This window comes from Zingiber officinale, chromosome 2A, assembly GCF_018446385.1.
Source record: "Zingiber officinale cultivar Zhangliang chromosome 2A, Zo_v1.1, whole genome shotgun sequence".
Lineage (NCBI taxonomy): Eukaryota > Viridiplantae > Streptophyta > Magnoliopsida > Zingiberales > Zingiberaceae > Zingiber > Zingiber officinale.
In genome coordinates this window covers 101,546,828-101,564,332 of record NC_055988.1, presented here as the reverse complement: position 1 = coordinate 101,564,332, position 17,505 = coordinate 101,546,828, and positions in this window count along the sequence as shown.

Genomic DNA, 17,505 nt, shown 5'->3' with positions numbered 1-17,505 from the left:
ATACTATTAGATGTGTCTAAGTGTATACCATTACTTGACACTAAGTCCATTAATAAGATTATGCCCCTTCCGTTGGGGAAGATCACACGCTCTTAATTAACATCCTATAGTCATCCAAAAATGGAAGTCTGTTCTAGTGATCCACAAACAAGCTCATCCGTTATGGAGAAAGGCACTCAGAGCCAACGCGCAAGCTTGTTTGCATCAATTACAAACCAGTAATGGAGACCATGGGATTTATTTAAAAATCCCTCTCCCACTTAGTTATTTATAAACGAGGAATTTTAACTATGCTAGCCTACTAGTCATGTATACTAACATGCACACACAGCATAATATAAAAGCAATAAATAGAAAATTTAATTTTCAACTATTATGGCTTTTATAGTTGTCCTCCGTGTGTTGTCATCCCAAACTGCCACCGGGTCTAGCTGTCACATCCATCTTGCTCCTAGTTCCGCTGCGCCTCTGGTCCTTAGAATGTTCCACGTGTTGCAAGATTCGATCCGCGACATAAATAGAATTTTACATTTTGATCCTATATTCCATAAAAGGAATGTACATGTATCTAGATCAAAAATAAAATCCTAATAAAACTAAATACAGCTCCTGCTGTATTTTAATACAATCATGCACACACATATAAATACCCTTGACATGTCCAAGGTCCAATCACACATAATAACAAGTTAGGGTTCTAGTTGCATTAATAGTATGTTGTATTTACATGTATGCATTGTAACATAAATCTTAGCCCTAAATACCACTCATACCAATTGTTGGTTGCTATTCGGAAAACCTAGAGGTTCCACTGCATAAAAAAATTTGTACAAAGGTCTGAACCTTTCCTAGCTACCATGTGTTCTTTTAAATTAAATTTTGGATCGCCTGCGGAACTTAACACGTTTGATCCAAAACTTAATCTATTCGTTCTTTTAGGTTTTGACTTGGGTCTCCTGCGGAACTTAACACGTTTGACCCAAATCACCTTAAGTTATTAATTCCATTAAATATTAATTTCCATAATTGGTTCCAGGACTGCATGGCGAGGCACATGGCCTTCTTGGATATGGGAGCAACCACCACCGACTAGACAAAACCTTTTATAGAAAGCTAATATTTAATTTCCTAAAATAACTTTAGGTTAACCGAAAAGAACAATCAAACCACAAGGAAAAATAAAACAAAAGAACACAACATCGAAAAACATATTCGAAATACTAGAACGTAAGCCTCTTGTATTTGGTATTATTTCCATAAATAACTAGTATGATGCGGAAAGAAAAATTACTAGTTATACCTTGTAGAAAAACCTCTTGATCTTCTACCGTATTCCTCTTCTAACCTCGGACGTTGTGTGGGCAATGATCTTCCGAGATGAGAAACCACCAACCACCTTCTTCTCCTCCTAGCTAGGTTCGGCCACAAAAAGCTTAACCAAGGATGAAGAACAAAACATCAACCAAGCTCCAAGAGATGATAGCTTTCTCTCCTTCTTCTTCTTCTTCTTCTTCTTCTCCAAGTAGTATCCGACCGCCACAAGAGCTCCAAGCCTTTGAGAGATTCGGCCACCACAAAGAGGGAGAGAGGAAGAGGATGGCCGGCCACTCCAAGGAATAAAAGAGGGAGAGAAATAATAGAGGTTGTCCCCCACGAAGGCACCCTCACCCCTTCTTTTATATTCCTTGGCCTAGGCAAATTAGGAAATTTAATTACAATAAAATTTCCTTAATTCCCTTGACATTATTTAATTGAGAAAAATAAAATAAAATTTCCCCAATTAATCTCTAATGGCCGGCCACATCAAAAGAGATAAATTAGACAAGTTTTAATCAACAATTAAAACTTCCTAATTTGTTTCCAGAAATTTTTTAAAAATAAAATTTCTCTTTAAAAATCTCTTCATGGTTGATAAAAAGAAATTTCTATAATTTTAATTTTATCAACATGTAGATAATTTTAAAGAGAAAATAAAATATCTCACCAATCTACAAATAAGGAAAAAGATCAAATCTCTTTCTTTAATCTTTTGTAAATCTTTTACAAGAGAGATATTTTAATTTCAATTCTCTTTAATAAATTATTTCTTCCACATAATAAAAATTAAAATTAAAATTCTTTTTTAATTTAATTTGGCCGGCCCCCACTAGCTTGGGTTCAAGTTAGAGTCGGCCACCCAAATTTATACCTAGGCCGGCCCTAGCTTGGTTCCCAAGCTAGCTTGGCCGGCCCCCTATTGGTGGGTATAGAAGATGGGTATAGGTGGGTACAGTACTCTATAAATAGAGGCTACGATAGGGACCGAGAGGAGGAATTGGTTTTGGTCTCCCGATAAAATTAAGCATCCCGTGTTCGTCCCGAACACACAACTTAATTTTATCAATAATAATTCATTCCACTAGAGAACTATTATTGAACTACCGCACCAATCCCAAATTACATTTTTGGGCTCCTTCTTATTATGAGTGTGTTAGTCTCCCTGTGTTTAAGATATCAAATGTCCACTAATTAAGTGAGCTACTGACAACTCATTTAATTAATATCTAAGTCCAAGAGTAGTACCACTCAACCTTATCGTCATGTCGGACTAAGTCCACCTGCAGGGTTTAACATGACAATCCTTATGAGCTCCTCTTGGGGACATTATCAACCTAGTATCTCTAGGACATAGGTTCCTTCTATAATCAACAACACACACTATAAGTGATACTATTTCCCAACTTATCGGGCTTACTGATTCATCGAACTAAATCTCACCCATTGATAAATTAAAGAAATAAATATCAAATATATGTGCTTGTTATTATATTAGGATTAAGAGCACACACTTCCATAATAACCGAGGTCTTTGTTCCTTTATAAAGTCAGTATAAAAGAAACGACCTCAAATGGTCCTACTCAATACACTCTGAGTGTACTAGTGTAATTATATAGTCAAGATAAACTAATACCTAATTACACTACGACCTTCTAATGGTTTGTTCCTTTCCATTTTGATCGTGAGCTACTGTTTATAATTTATAAAGTACTGATAACATCATCTTCTGCATGTGACACCGCATACTATGTTATCTACAATATAAATTAAATGAACAACTACAAACAAATGTAGATAATTTGACCAAATGTGATTCTTTATTCATAATGAATGTTTACAAAGCTTAGGCTTTCAGTATACACTCCAACAAAGCTTAGGTGGCCGGCCACTAGAATATTAAAAAGGATTTTTATTAAAATTATTTCTTATGTGGATATCATGGTTTTAAAAGAGAGTTTAAAAATTAAAAATTTCCTTTTATAGCTTTCTACAAAAGATTAATAGAAGAGATTAATCTCTTTCCTTATTTGTAGATTAAAAGGATGGTTTTAATTTTTGGTAAAAACTTTCCTTATTTGTAAATCATCTACATGTTTAAAAGAGAGTTTAAAATTTGAAATTTTTCCTTATTTGTTGATTAAAAGGTGGATTTTAAATTTTAAGAAAACTTTCCTTTTTAACCATGAGTTTAAAAATTAAATATTCTCTTTTATAAGTTTCTACAAGAGATTAAGAAAAAATTTGATATCTTTCCTTATTTGTAGATTAAAAGAGATTTTAATTTTTAGAGATAACTTTCTTTTTTATCCACATGTTTAAAAGAAAGATTTTAATTTATAAAATTTCCTTTTTACTAACCATGAAGGGATTAAAATTATTGAAGAAATTTTTATAAATTTCTGGAGACAAATTAGGAAGTTTTAATTAATTAAAACTCTCCTTTTTTATAGCTTGTGGTGGCCGGCCATATGAATTTAGAAAAGAAAATTGATTTTTAGTTAATTAAATTTTCCTTTTCATGGCAAAAGAATTAAGAAAGTTTTTATTAAAATTTATTTATTTGCCAAGACCAAGGATTATAAAAGAGGAGGTAGAGGTGCCTTTATGGGTGAACGACTCTATTCTATTTTTCCTCTCTTTTCTCCTTGGGTGTGGTCGGCCCCTTCTTTTTCCTCTCCTCTCCTTTGTGTGGCCGAAACCTTCTCTTGGTGGAGATAGCTTTGGTGGCCGGATCTAAGAAGGAGAAGAAGGAGAGAAAAGAAGCCTCTTTTCTAGCATCTCTTGGAGAATTGGTGGTGGTTGAATCTCTTCATCCTTGGAGGTGCTCTTATTGTGGCCGAACCTTGCAAGTAGGAGAAGAAGGTGCTTTGGTGGTTTCTCATCTCGGAAGATCGTTGCCCACACAACGTCTGAGGTTAGAAGAGGAATACGGTAGAAGACCTAGAGGTTTTTGCTTGCAAAAGAAAAGGTATACTAGTATTTAATTTCCGCATCATACTAGTTTTATTTCTTTGTAAAATACCAAATACAAGAGGCATGTGATTCTAAATTTTGAATTAGTTTTCGATGTTGTGTTCTTTATTTTCTTTTCGAACTTGTGCTTTGATTATTCTTTTTGGTTAACCTAGAGTTATTTAAGGAAATTAAATATTAACTTTCCTTAAAAGGCTTTGTCTAGGCGGTGGTGGTTGTTCCCATATCCAAGAAGGCCATGTGCCTCGCCATGCAGTCCTGGAAACTAAATTTGAAAATTAATATTTAATTAACTTTGTGACCTAGATGATTTGGATCGAACGTGTTAAGTTCCACAGGAGATCCATGTCTAAACCTAAAAGAACATATAAGTTAAACTTGGGATCAAACGTGTTAAGTTCCGTAGGTGATCCAAGTTTAATTTAAAAGAACACATGGTAGCTAGGAAAGGTTCAAACCTTTTTACAAAATTTTTGTACAGTGGAACCATTAGGTTTTCCGAGTAGCAACCAACAATTGGTATTAGAGCAAGGGTTTTGCCTCTGTGTATTTGGTATTAGTTTAATTATGCACATGTCATACATAATTTAGGCAGGTTAATAGTAGGATGTGCTAACTTTGTACATGCAGGATCCAACTATTATGGCTTATAGTTATTATGTATGCGATTGGACCCTTGGACATGTCAAGGGCATTTTATTATGTGTGCATGATTGTATTATAAAATACAGCAGGAGTTGTATTTAGTTTTATTAGGATTTTATTTTTTGATCTAGTTACATGTACATTCCTTTTATGGAATATAGGATCGATGGATGTAAATTTTATTTTATGTTCGATCTAGTTTACATGTACATTCCTTCGAGGAATATATGATCAAAAAATGTAAAATTCTATTTATGTCGCAGATCGAATCTTGCAAGGCGTGGAACCTTTTGAGGACCAGAGGCGTAGCGGAACAAGGACCAAGATGGATGCGACAACTAGACCCGGTGGCGGTGGCCAAAGATGGCAGCATCTAGGGTTGGCGACACACGGAGGACAACAATAGATAAAAGCTATAATAGTTGAAAATTAGTTTTTCTATTTATTACTTTTTATGCTGTGTTGTGTGTGCTTGTTAGTATGCATGCTAAGTAGGCTAGCATAGTCAAAATTCCTCACTTTAAATAACTAAGTGGGAGAGAGATTTATTTTTAAATAAATTCCACGGTCTCCATTACTGGTTTATAAGTGATGCAACAAGCTTGCGTGTTGGCTCTGAGTGCCTTCCTCCATATCGGATGAGCTTGTTTGCGGATCACTAGCTTAAACTTCCATTTTGGATGACTATAGGAAGTTAATTAAGAGCGTGTGATCTTCCCCATCGGAAGGGGCACAATCTTATTAATGGACTTAGTGTCAAGTAATGGTATACACTTAGGCACGTCTAAAAGTATCCTCCCCATCGGAGTCACTGCTATTATTTGTGTGACCGAAGAAAACCAACTATTAATTTGTCAAATAAATAGGTTGACAAGATAATAAAATTTAAAACTCCTCTTACAAATGTTTGATTTTGTATACGTCCACACTATCGTGGCATACAAAATTCACGGTGTTTGAGGTAATTTTATTTTGTCATAAAGACTTATTGACAAGATAATTAATGGGTAAAACCCTCCTCTTACAAATGTTTAAATTTTGTATACGTTCACACTATCGTGGCATACAAAATTCACGGTGTTTGAGGTGTTGGTGAATTTAAATAATATTGTTTGAGGAATTAATGTTATTTTAAATTCAAAAGGTTTTGACCAAATATTTTATCAAAGACAGATCAACTATTAATTTTATTCGTCATAAAGTAAAGTTGACGAGATAATAAAATTAATGGATAAAATCTCCTTTTTGATTTTGTATACGTCCACACTATCGTGGCATACAAAATTCATAGGGATTTTAAAGAATTGATCTTGATCAAATATTTTTGTGATTCTTAGAATTAAAAATGTTTGTCAATTCCCTAGTTGTTATACTATAGAAAAGACTTAGTAGTCTCAATTGCAATGATTGGAAATAGGACTTGGACATTAAGGTAGACTGTCTTCTTAGAACTAAGAACAATATAAGTGTATTTAATTCATTAGCTGAAACATGTTTAGTGGTGTTATCTACCAGAACCTGGAGTGTAGATACAGATGCCATTAATCATGTCCGCAATTCATTGCAGGGTTCCAGGAAACTCGACAACTAAATGAAAATAAAAACATCATCCACATGGGCACTGCTATAAAAGTGGCAGCTGTTGCAGTGGGAGATGTTTATCCTTTGATAAGAATAAAATATGGATTTTAAGTAATTGTCTTTACGTACCAAGTTTAGAAAGAACTAGTTTTCAGTTTCTAAAATATTCAAAGAACTTGATATTCTGCCTCTTTTAATAACAAAGTTGTTATTAAGAAAAAGAGGGAAGTTATCTGTTCTGGTACGTTGGTTGACAATTTATAAATTCAATAACTCCCACGATGCAACAAATGGAAATTAGTAACACATCTTCTAACTTGAAGAGAAAGCAACCTTCGGAAATGAACCAATTATATCTTTGGCATCTAAGGCTAGGTTATATTAACTTGAGTAGGATTCATTGGTAGCTGATGAACTTTTGGGTTCATTAGTAGTGGAAATCTTTCCAACCTGCGAGTCTTACTTGGAAGGAAAAATAACCAAGAAGCTTTTAAGTCTAAGGGGTATGGAGCCAAAGATATATTGGAATTGGTTCATTCTGATTTGTGTGATCCTATGACTATCCAGACAAGAGGTAGTATCGAATATTTCGTCTATTTTATAGACAACTATTTAAGATACAAATACATTTACTTAATGTGCCGCAAGACTAAGTGTTTTGATTAGTTCAAAGAGTACAAGGCTGATGCGGAGAAACGTTAAAGTAAAAGTATCAAGTCACTATGGTAAGATCGTAGTGGCAAGTACCTCTTGGGACAATTTAGGAGTTACTTATCAAAAGTAGGGATTCACTCCCAACTAACTGCACCTGGTACACCCCAACATAATGGTGTAGTAGAAAGAAGGTATATGACTCTTATGGAAATAATTAGATTGATGCTGAGTTATTCAGACAATTACCAAGTTCGTTTTAAGGATATACTCTGAAAAAGAAAGTGAACATAGTACCTTTCAAAGTCATAACTCTCTACTCATATAGAATTGCTGAATAGGCGTAAGCCTATTCGGATTCGGGTAGTCCAGCACATATGCTGAAGAGAGACAATGATAAGTTGGATAGGAATTCACTTGTTTGTGGGTTATCCTAGAGAAACGAAAGTAGGTTTATAGTCTTAAAAATCAGAAGGTCATTGTTAGCATCAATGACTGATTTTTAGAAGATGACTATTTAATGAATCACAAGCCCATAAGTAAATTTTTTTTTAATAAAGGACATGTCTAATCTAGTACCAACTGTACAAGATGAAATATCACAAGAAACTGCAACACGTATCATAAATGATACACAATTACAAACAGTGTCTCATCGTAGTGGGAGGGTTGTCAAGCAACCTAAGAGATTCATGTTTTGGGAGAGTCTTTGGACTTGATCCCAAATGAACATGAGCCTGATCCCGGACATATGATAAAGCACTCCAAGATAAAGATGCAGCATCTTGGCAAAGAGCAATGAATACAAAATTAGAATATGTGTAAATCTGGAAGCTTGTAGAACCACTAGATGGTGTAAAAGCCATTGGGTAAAAATAGGTCTACAATAGGAAAAGATGTATAGACAGGAAGGTGGAAACTTTCAAAGCAAGGCTTGATGAAAAAGAAAACTTTTTCACTGGGAGCCATGCTTAAGTCTATTCGGATTCTTTTATCTATTTGGCAAGTGGATGTCAAGGCAGCATTCCTTGATGGAAGTCTTGAAGAAAGCATCCATATAAAGCAACCAGAAGGGTTCATTGCAAAGGGCAAAGAGCATCTTGTGTGCAAGCTCAATCAGTCTATGGACTGAGGCAAAGCTTCAAGGTCTTGGAACATCCGGTTTATCAAAGTAATCCATACCTATGGATTTATTTAGTAACTGGATAAGTCTTGTGTATACAAAAAGTGTGATGGAAACGTGGTGGTATTTCTTGTACTATACATAGATAATATTTTTGGTAGTTGGAAACAATATCAAAGTGTTGTCAGAAGTAAGGGTATGGTTGTCCAAACAATTCGATATGAAAGACTTGGGAGAATGTATATATTCTTGGGATCAAAGTAATAAGGGATCATAAAAAAAGAATATTTTACTTATCCCAAGCTTCATATATTGAAATAATCCTTGCTCGTTTTAAGCATGCAAAACTCCAAGAAAGGTTTCTTACCTTTTAGGCATGGAGTAGCTTTATCTAAAGAGATGTCTCAAAAGACATCAAAGGAAATAAAGGACATGAAGGCAATTCCTTATGCTTTGGCTATAGGAAGTCTAATGTATGCAATGCTGTGTACGAGACTGGATATTTGTTTTGTCGTGGGCATGGTTAGCAGATATCAAAGTAACTCTGGATAAGGACATTTGTCTGCGGTAAAGCATATATTGAAGTACCTTAGAGGCACTAGATATGCTAGCTTACAAGGCAGATAATTTGGTCCTTGTGGGTTACATGGATTTTAACATCCAATCGGAAAGGGACAATAGTAAGTCAACCTCGGGGTTTTGTGTTTACTTTAGGAGGTAAAGTCATAACTATGGAAGAGTGATAAGCATAGATGCTTTTTCGGACTCCACCATAGAAACTGAATATATGGCAGCCTTTGAGGTAGCCATAAAAGCTGAATGACTCAATAACCTCAAGATAGACTTAGATATGATTTCTGGTTTGTCCAAAGATTATTACAATTTATTGTAATAATAGTGGTGCAGTTGCAAACTCGAAGAAACCATGAGTCCATAAGACAAGTAAAACACAATAGAGCGCAAGTACTACCCAATACGAGAAATCGTATAACGAGGAGAAGTTGTTACTGCTTAGATTACATCAAGTGATAACCTAGAAGATCCTTTCACTAAGGCTCTTAAGGCAAGAGTTTTTAATAGGTATGTTGAAGGGTTGGGAATCAGAAGTATGGCAGCAGATGTGACAACTTAGTCTTTTAGTATAAGTGGGAGATTGTTATGATGTATACTAAAAACCTAGCTTTTGGTATAAACATTTATCTATAAATAAGAATCACATTGGTAAAATGTCTACATTTATTATAAATGTAGTTGTTCAATTAATTTATATTGTAGATAACATGGTATGTGGTGTCACACACAGAAGATCATGTTATCAGTACCATATAAATTATAAACAGTAGCTCACGACCAAGATGGAAAGGAACAAACCATTAGAAGGTCGTAGTGTAATTAGGTATTAGTTTATCTTAACTATATAATTACACTAGTACACTTAGAGTGTATTGAGTAGGACCATTAGAGGTCATTTCTTTTATACTGACTTTATAAAGGAACAAAAACCTCAGTTATTATGGAAGTGTGTGCTCTTAATTCTAATATAATAACAAGCACATATATTTGATATTTATTTCTTTAATTTATCAATGGGTGAGATTTAGTTCGATAAATCAATAAGCCCGATAAGTTGGGAAATCATATTACTTATAGTGTGTGTTGTTGATTATAGAAGGAAATTGTGTCCTAGTAATCTAGGTTGAGAATACCCCCAAGAGGAGCTCATAAGGATTGTCATGTTAAACCCTGCAGGTGGACTTAGTCTGACATGACGATAAGGTTGAGTGGTACTACTCTTGGACTAAGATATTAATTAAATGAGTTGTCAGAAACTCACTTAATTAGTGGACATTCGACATCTTAAACACAGGGAGACTAACACACTCATAATAAGAAGGAGCCCAAAATGTAATTTGGGATTGGTGCGGTAGTTCAATAATAGTTCTTTAGTGGAATGAATTATTATTGATGAAATTAAGTTATGTGTTCGGGGCGAACACGGGAAGCTTAATTTCATCGGGAGATCAAAACCAATTCCTCCTCTCGGTCCCTATCGTAGCCTCTTGTATATAGAGATTTATACTCACCACATACCCACCTTCTTACCCATCCAATGGGGCCGGCCAAGATAGCTTGGAACCCAAGCTAGGGCCGGCCAAGACCAAGTGGATGAGCCAAGTTGGTGGCCGGCCAAAGCTTGGGTCCCAAGCTTAGGTGACCGGCCACTAGAATATTAAAAAGGATTTTATTAAAATTATTTTTTATGTGGATATCATGATTTTAAAAAAGAGTTTAAAAATTAAAAATTTCCTTTTATAGCTTTCTACAAAAAATTAAGAGAAGAGATTAATCTCTTTCCTTATTTGTAGATTAAAAGGATGGTTTTAATTTTTGGTAAAAACTTTCCTTATTTGTAAATCATCTACATGTTTAAAAGAGAGTTTAAAATTTGAAATCTTTCCTTATTTGTTGATTAAAAGGTGGATTTTAAATTTTACAAAAACTTTCCTTTTTAACCATGAATTTAAAAATTAAATATTCTCTTTTATAAGTTTCTACAAGAGATTAAGAAAAGATTTGATATCTTTCTTTATTTGTAGATTAAAAGAGATTTTAATTTTTAGAGATAACTTTCTTTTTTATCCACATGTTTAAAAGAAAGATTTTAATTTATAAAATTTCCTTTTTACTAACCATGAAGGGATTAAAATTATTGGAGAAATTTTTATAAATTTCTGGAGACAAATTAGGAAGTTTTAATTAATTAAAACTCTCCTTGTTTATAGCTTGTGGTGGCCGGCCATATGAATTGAGAAAAGAAAATTAATTTTTAATTAATTAAATTTTCCTTTTCATGGCAAAAGAATTAAGGAAGTTTTTATTAAAATTTCCTTATTTGTCAAGACCAAGGATTATAAAAGAGGGGGTAGAGGTGCCTTCATGGGTGAACGACTCTATTCTATTTTTCCTCTCTTTTCTCCTTGGGTGTGGTCGGCCCCTTTATTTTTCCTCTCCTCTCCTTTGTGTGGCCGAAACTTTCTCTTGGTGGAGATAGCTTTGGTGGCCGGATCTAAGAAGGAGAAGAAGGAGAGAAAAGAAGCCTCTTTTCTAGCATCCCTTGGAGAATTGGTGGTGGTTGAATCTCTTCATCCTTGGAGGTGCTCTTGTTGTGGCCGAACCTTGCAAGGAGGAGAAGAAGGTGCTTTGGTGGTTTCTCATCTCGGAAGATCGTTGCCCACACAACGTCCGAGGTTAGAAGAGGAATACGGTAGAAGACCTAGAGGTTTTTGCTTGCAAAAGAAAAGGTATACTAGTATTTAATTTCCGCATCATACTAGTTTTATTTCTTTGTAAAATACCAAATACAAGAGACATGTGATTCTAAATTTTGAATTAGTTTTCGATGTTGTGTTCTTTGTTTTCTTTTCGAACTTGTGCTTCGATTATTCTTTTTGGTTAACCTAGAGTTATTTAAGGAAATTAAATATTAACTTTCCTTAAAAGGCTTTGTCTAGGCGGTGGTGGTTGTTCTCATATCCAAGAAGGTCATGTGCCTCGCCATGCAGTCCTAGAAGCCAAATTTGGAAATTAATATTTAATTAACTTTATGACCTAGGTGATTTAGATCGAACGTGTTAAGTTCCTCAGGAGATCCAAGTCTAAACCTAAAAGAACATATAAGTTAAACTTGGGATAAAACGTGTTAAGTTCCGTAAGCGATCCAAGTTTAATTTAAAAGAACACATGGTAGCTAGGAAAGGTTCAGATCTTTGTACAAAATTTTTATACAGTGGAACCATTAGGTTTTCTGAGTAGCAACCAACAGCAGGTGCATACCGGGCTAACGGATAGGACCTCCCTTTTTATATTACCTCTCATAATTTTCGCAATGATGAGTGTCAACGAATGTTGAGTGTTAAAGTGTGTCGGGCGATGGGGGATGCATGATGGACTTTCATTGGATAGAGAAATGTTTCATGGTTCGAATATGGTAGAGTATCTATAACATATGTCACTTAATAAATAAAATAATAGTATTAACTAAGGAATTACCCTATAAAATTTTCTGAAAACTTATAGAAAATTTTCTAGATTTTAAATAAGTCTTTTTATATTATATGGGGATAAATGAGATAAACTGAAAGCTCATTTTCGCTAACATGAAGAAATGTTTGAATTATAAATTCATTTTTTATTATTTGTATTTTCCTTATTTGAAAACTTGTGCCCTACCTCTCTCGCATCTCCACAGTCGCTGCCCGCCGTCCCACCGATCACCGACACTGTCGGCCATGTAGGAGCTGCCATCATCGATCCACTTCTCCATGTGAGCCATGAGACCTCGTGGCATTGCCCTTCTTTCTCCCCACCATCATCGTCACTGGACTGGTTGCCACAAAGGCCGATGTCGTGTGGGCTTCTCCTCACCGTGAGTCAGCTTGGACCTGACCCTATGTCGAGCCCTCCCTCGTGCTTTACCTCTCTTCTATCCTGATCCTATTGCTCAACGCTACTGCCACTGTTGACGCCTCACACCCCAGCCAACCCCTCTCCTCCCTCGACATTGGCCCGAGCAGAAGCCTTGTTGTGCGACCTCCCAGTTGTTGTGACCCTCTTCGATCGTTGTTCCATCTGATGAGACACTGTCGCTGGCTCTCCGTCGCTCATCAAGCTGCTGTTGAAGCAATGATCGAACACCAAGGAAGGGGAAGCTCCACTTCATCATAGCACAGCTTCCCCTAAGTTCTTCACCCAGTTGTTGCATATTTGAGTGGGTAAGATGTGTTCAGTATTAGATTAATGGAGAATTGATTTCATTTCCATATTGGATTAGTCCTTGGTTACATGTTGTTTGATGTTGGGAATGAGTTAGGTTCCATTGAATTAGAAACATATGTTAACCATAAGGTTCTATTTGGTTAAATTCTATGACAAAATTGGTGGAAGTGTTAATTAGGTAATTAATTAAGTTATCAGATAAATTAGGTATGTTGGATTCATGATGAGTTGATTTATTAGAAAGTGGATTATGTTAGTTAGAGCCCTAGAGCCAATCATATGATGATTGTTATATGGACTCATTATATCATATTCCTATGTATATAAAGGTATTTGTTTTGGTTATTGTAATTACTTGTATTGGTGTCAAATAACTAAGTATAATAGCGTCCTTGAGTAGAAGGTTTTTATCTATATCAATCGATTAGTTGAATCGATAGTGAGATGATATAGAGAACACTAATCTTAATCATTCCTAGTCAAGTATTAACAATCAGGGACAATGTTAATGCGATGAGACTAGCATGTAGGTCAACTCGATGACTTGATCTCACAAGTCATGGATATAGAGATATCAAGTTGACACATGGGTATGCATTGGAGAATGTATATTGAATGACCCGCCATGAGAAAGTATCATGGATCGTTATATGAGTGTCATATACTTTCTCATGTGGCTATTAGTATGACTATTAGTCCTTGGACCTGAAGTCACCATGGTTCCCTACATAAAGAGTTACATACTTTGGCTTCGTCAAACGTCACCCGTAACTGGGTGGACTATAAAGGTGATTACTGGGCATGTAACAAATTATGCGGAGGGATGTCAGTGATGTAGATGGGATCTATCCCTCCTATATGACGGGAGTGACATCATTATTCTTAATTGAGTGAGACCACTAAGTGCATGGTCATGTCCAAATGAGTCAATATGAAATATTGAGCTCATTTGATTAGAGTGAGTCTACTTAGAGTTCAAGATTTAGATTGATTAGAGGATGACACGGTATATGCCTCACATTGATCAATCTAGATGTCAAGGATAGAAGGGCATTATCATATATTGTGAAGAGTCACAAGGTGATGTTGGATCTCAACATTCTTGTAACTTGGGTAGTAATGATGTATTGTTAGATACCGCTCATTACATATGCTTCTAAATGGGTTTAGGAGCATTGCCAACGTTACAAGAACCTATAGGGTCACACACAAAGGACAATTAGATGGAGATTAGGTTCATATGATGAACCAAGAGAATTAGGTTCATGTGATGGACCAAATTGGATTAAGAGTAATCCTAATTAAACTAATTGAGTTAGATTCAATTTGGTTCATGTGTTAAATGAGTCTAATTAGATTTGGATTCATTGAGTCAATTTAATTCAATGGATATAGATTCATTAAATTAAATTGGTTTGAATCAAATGGTTAGATTTGATCAACCATGGGAGAGAAGAGGTCAAGTTTGACTTGACTTAAGAAGGGAAGATGAAAGGTCAAGTTTGACTTGACCAATGCCACCTCATTTGTGAGTTGGCATAGAGTGGGCCAATGATGATGTTCTATATCATCAAGGATAGTACATGTGTGTGCCACCTCATGAGGGAGATCAAGAGTTGTGACTCTTGGTATTCCATAGAGTTTAAAAACCCCTCTTGAAGTGGCCGGCCACTTTAGTGGTGTTGAATGTTTTGTGTGCTCATTCACTCCTTCTTCTTTCTCCTCTCATCTTCTTCTTCTCTCCCTCTCCTCCACCTTAGCCGAAACCTTCAAGAGTGCTAGCACACTCTAAGGTTTCTTCTCCACCTTTTGTTCGTGTGGATACACATAGAGGGGTGTTCACTTGACACCCTTGAGATCCGGCGAACTTTGGACGAGCGGGATAAACGAAGGGCTTCGCATCAAAGGTATAACTTCTCTAACATGTAGATCTAGTATAGATCAAGGATTAGAAAACTTGTACATGTGAAATTTTAATCTTCGCACGGATCCGATGGCATGGAACTTCGGAGTTTTCGCAACGCAAAAAGCGATTTTTGCGGCCCGAAAGTCCCAACAGATTAATAGTTGATATCTGACTAAATAAATTGATAAGAGAAAGGAAGTATGAATTTATTGTTTAGTTGAATTCATTAGTTGGATTGTTAGTTCATATCTTGTTGGATAATTGAAGTATATTAACCTTAATAGTTAATTAATTCGGTTGAATAAATTCATAAGGAGATTAGCTTTAAGGAAGTGATGAATCGTTAAATGGAATTAAAATATGGTTACCTAATCAGATTAGGATTAGGTTTAGCTATTTGAATTATGTTAGAACTTAGCTATAATAAGTATCCTATGATGTAGGACATGAATACGAGACAAGCACTTTGACGAGAGGAAAATTCTAGCAGGATCTACAAATAAAAGTGGGTACTCTCTTCCCTTGCTTTCATAGTTCATTGACCTTAGTACATAACTTATTATTCTAGTTGATAGTTGTATTTACCTTGGCTTTATTTACTCTTGTTTCTTGAGCTTTTATTACTTGATTTTGCATATTGATCTATTTTAATATCTATACAGTCTCATTGTTATCTATGCTATTTGTGACTATTTATGCTCGTACTATTATGATAGCGACACTATATTGTAGCATAATTGGAGAATATTGAACTAAGTTACCAGCTTAATATTTATTCATGTCTGTATATTAGTAAGACCATACCATATTGTAAGATATCAAGTATCCTACTAGATTTTGATTATTATTTAGGCTCATGCCTAAACGCTAGTGAGGTTAGACCTACATTGTTATAGTCTGTTGATTATTATCTCTCATTCATGATTGAAAGAGTCGTCAGTGACAGTTGATATATCTTGTCGACTATTGTCTCTCATTTGTGGTTGAGAGGGAAGTCGGTGATCATGATACATACGACTGCCCACAAGACATTCGTGGTAGCTATTTCGCATGTAGTTCGTAGCTAGATAGCTATGTATATATCCTATCTACCCACGAGATCATTCGTGATAGTGAGTTCACCCTCAAACAGTGACTATTTGCTTCCTTGACTGCTCACAAGATCATCCGTAGTAGAGCGTTCTCATGCAGTCAGTGCTTGTTATTTGTTTACCCTGACTGCCCATGGGACCATCCATGATAGAACGTTCTCCTGCAATCAGTGCTTGTTATATGTCGGTCATGTATTTATTCATGCAGGGGGTGTACTGTAGGTATGCTCGATTTATTGGTTAGATCTGGTTGAGCAGGTTAGTGGGTGTTATGTTATTAATTATGCTGTTGGTTAGCAGATTATTATTTTGGTGCTCCTACCTTTGAAATAAGTACTTTATCTGAGATTGCATTTTGTTGATCTCCTTATTTATAGTATCATGCACTATCTTCATATACCCGCTGAGTATTTTGTACTCACTACCTTTTACTTTCCCTTTATTTCTAGGTTAGCAATAGAAGATGTATCGTGTCGCTCAGAGATCCTAGCTACCAGTCCCAAATCACACTCGAGATCGTATTTTAATTTCTCCACTGTCTTGTTGTTTGTATTTACACTTTATTTAGTTCGTGGATTTTAGCCTTGTGGTGTCCTTTTATTTGGACTTATACTTGTTGTGTAAGTTGTACCAGTATATAGTTATTTATGTTTTATATGTTTGTGAGGGGATTATGTAAATCTTCTTTTTGAGTGGTGGTTATATTTGTTATCTTCCGCTGTATATTTATCCTTGATTTGTGGACTTATATCATGTCGTATCAAATATTGTCACAAGGGGGTACCATCCGTTCTGTCAGACAAGTACACCGTTGGGGCGTGATAGTATCAAAATATTTCCTGATGAATAGTCGTTACTCTCTGATAAGTTGTTATGATTCCCTGACACTATTGTCGCCTAGTGAAAGTCCAACCGGCAATGGGACCGACCGGGCGTATTCGGGGAACCATGCCCAAATGAGGGGACTGAGCCCTGGGATTCGACTAGCGTAGAGCGGACCAGGAATAAACTGGGAGTCGTGGCAATGAGAAGTGAGAGAACTGAGTGTTGGGTATCCTATCGGTATTGAGACCCGCCGAGAGTAAATTGAGAATCGTGTCCATGAAAAGTGAATGAACTAAGCCTTAGATGTGTTGGTTGCTACTCAGAAAACCTAAAGGTTCCACTGTACAAAAATTTTGTACAAAGGTCTGAACCTTTTCCTAGCTACCATGTGTTCTTTTAAATTAAATTTTGAATCGCCTGCGGAACTTAACATGTTTGATCCAAAACTTAATCTATTTGTTCTTTTAGGTTTAGACTTAGGTCTCCTACGGAACTTAACACATTCGATCCAAATCACCTAAGTTATTAATTCCATTAAATATTAATTTCCATAATTGGTTCCCAGTATTGACGTGGCGAGGCACATGGCCTTCTTGGATATGGGAACAACCACCAC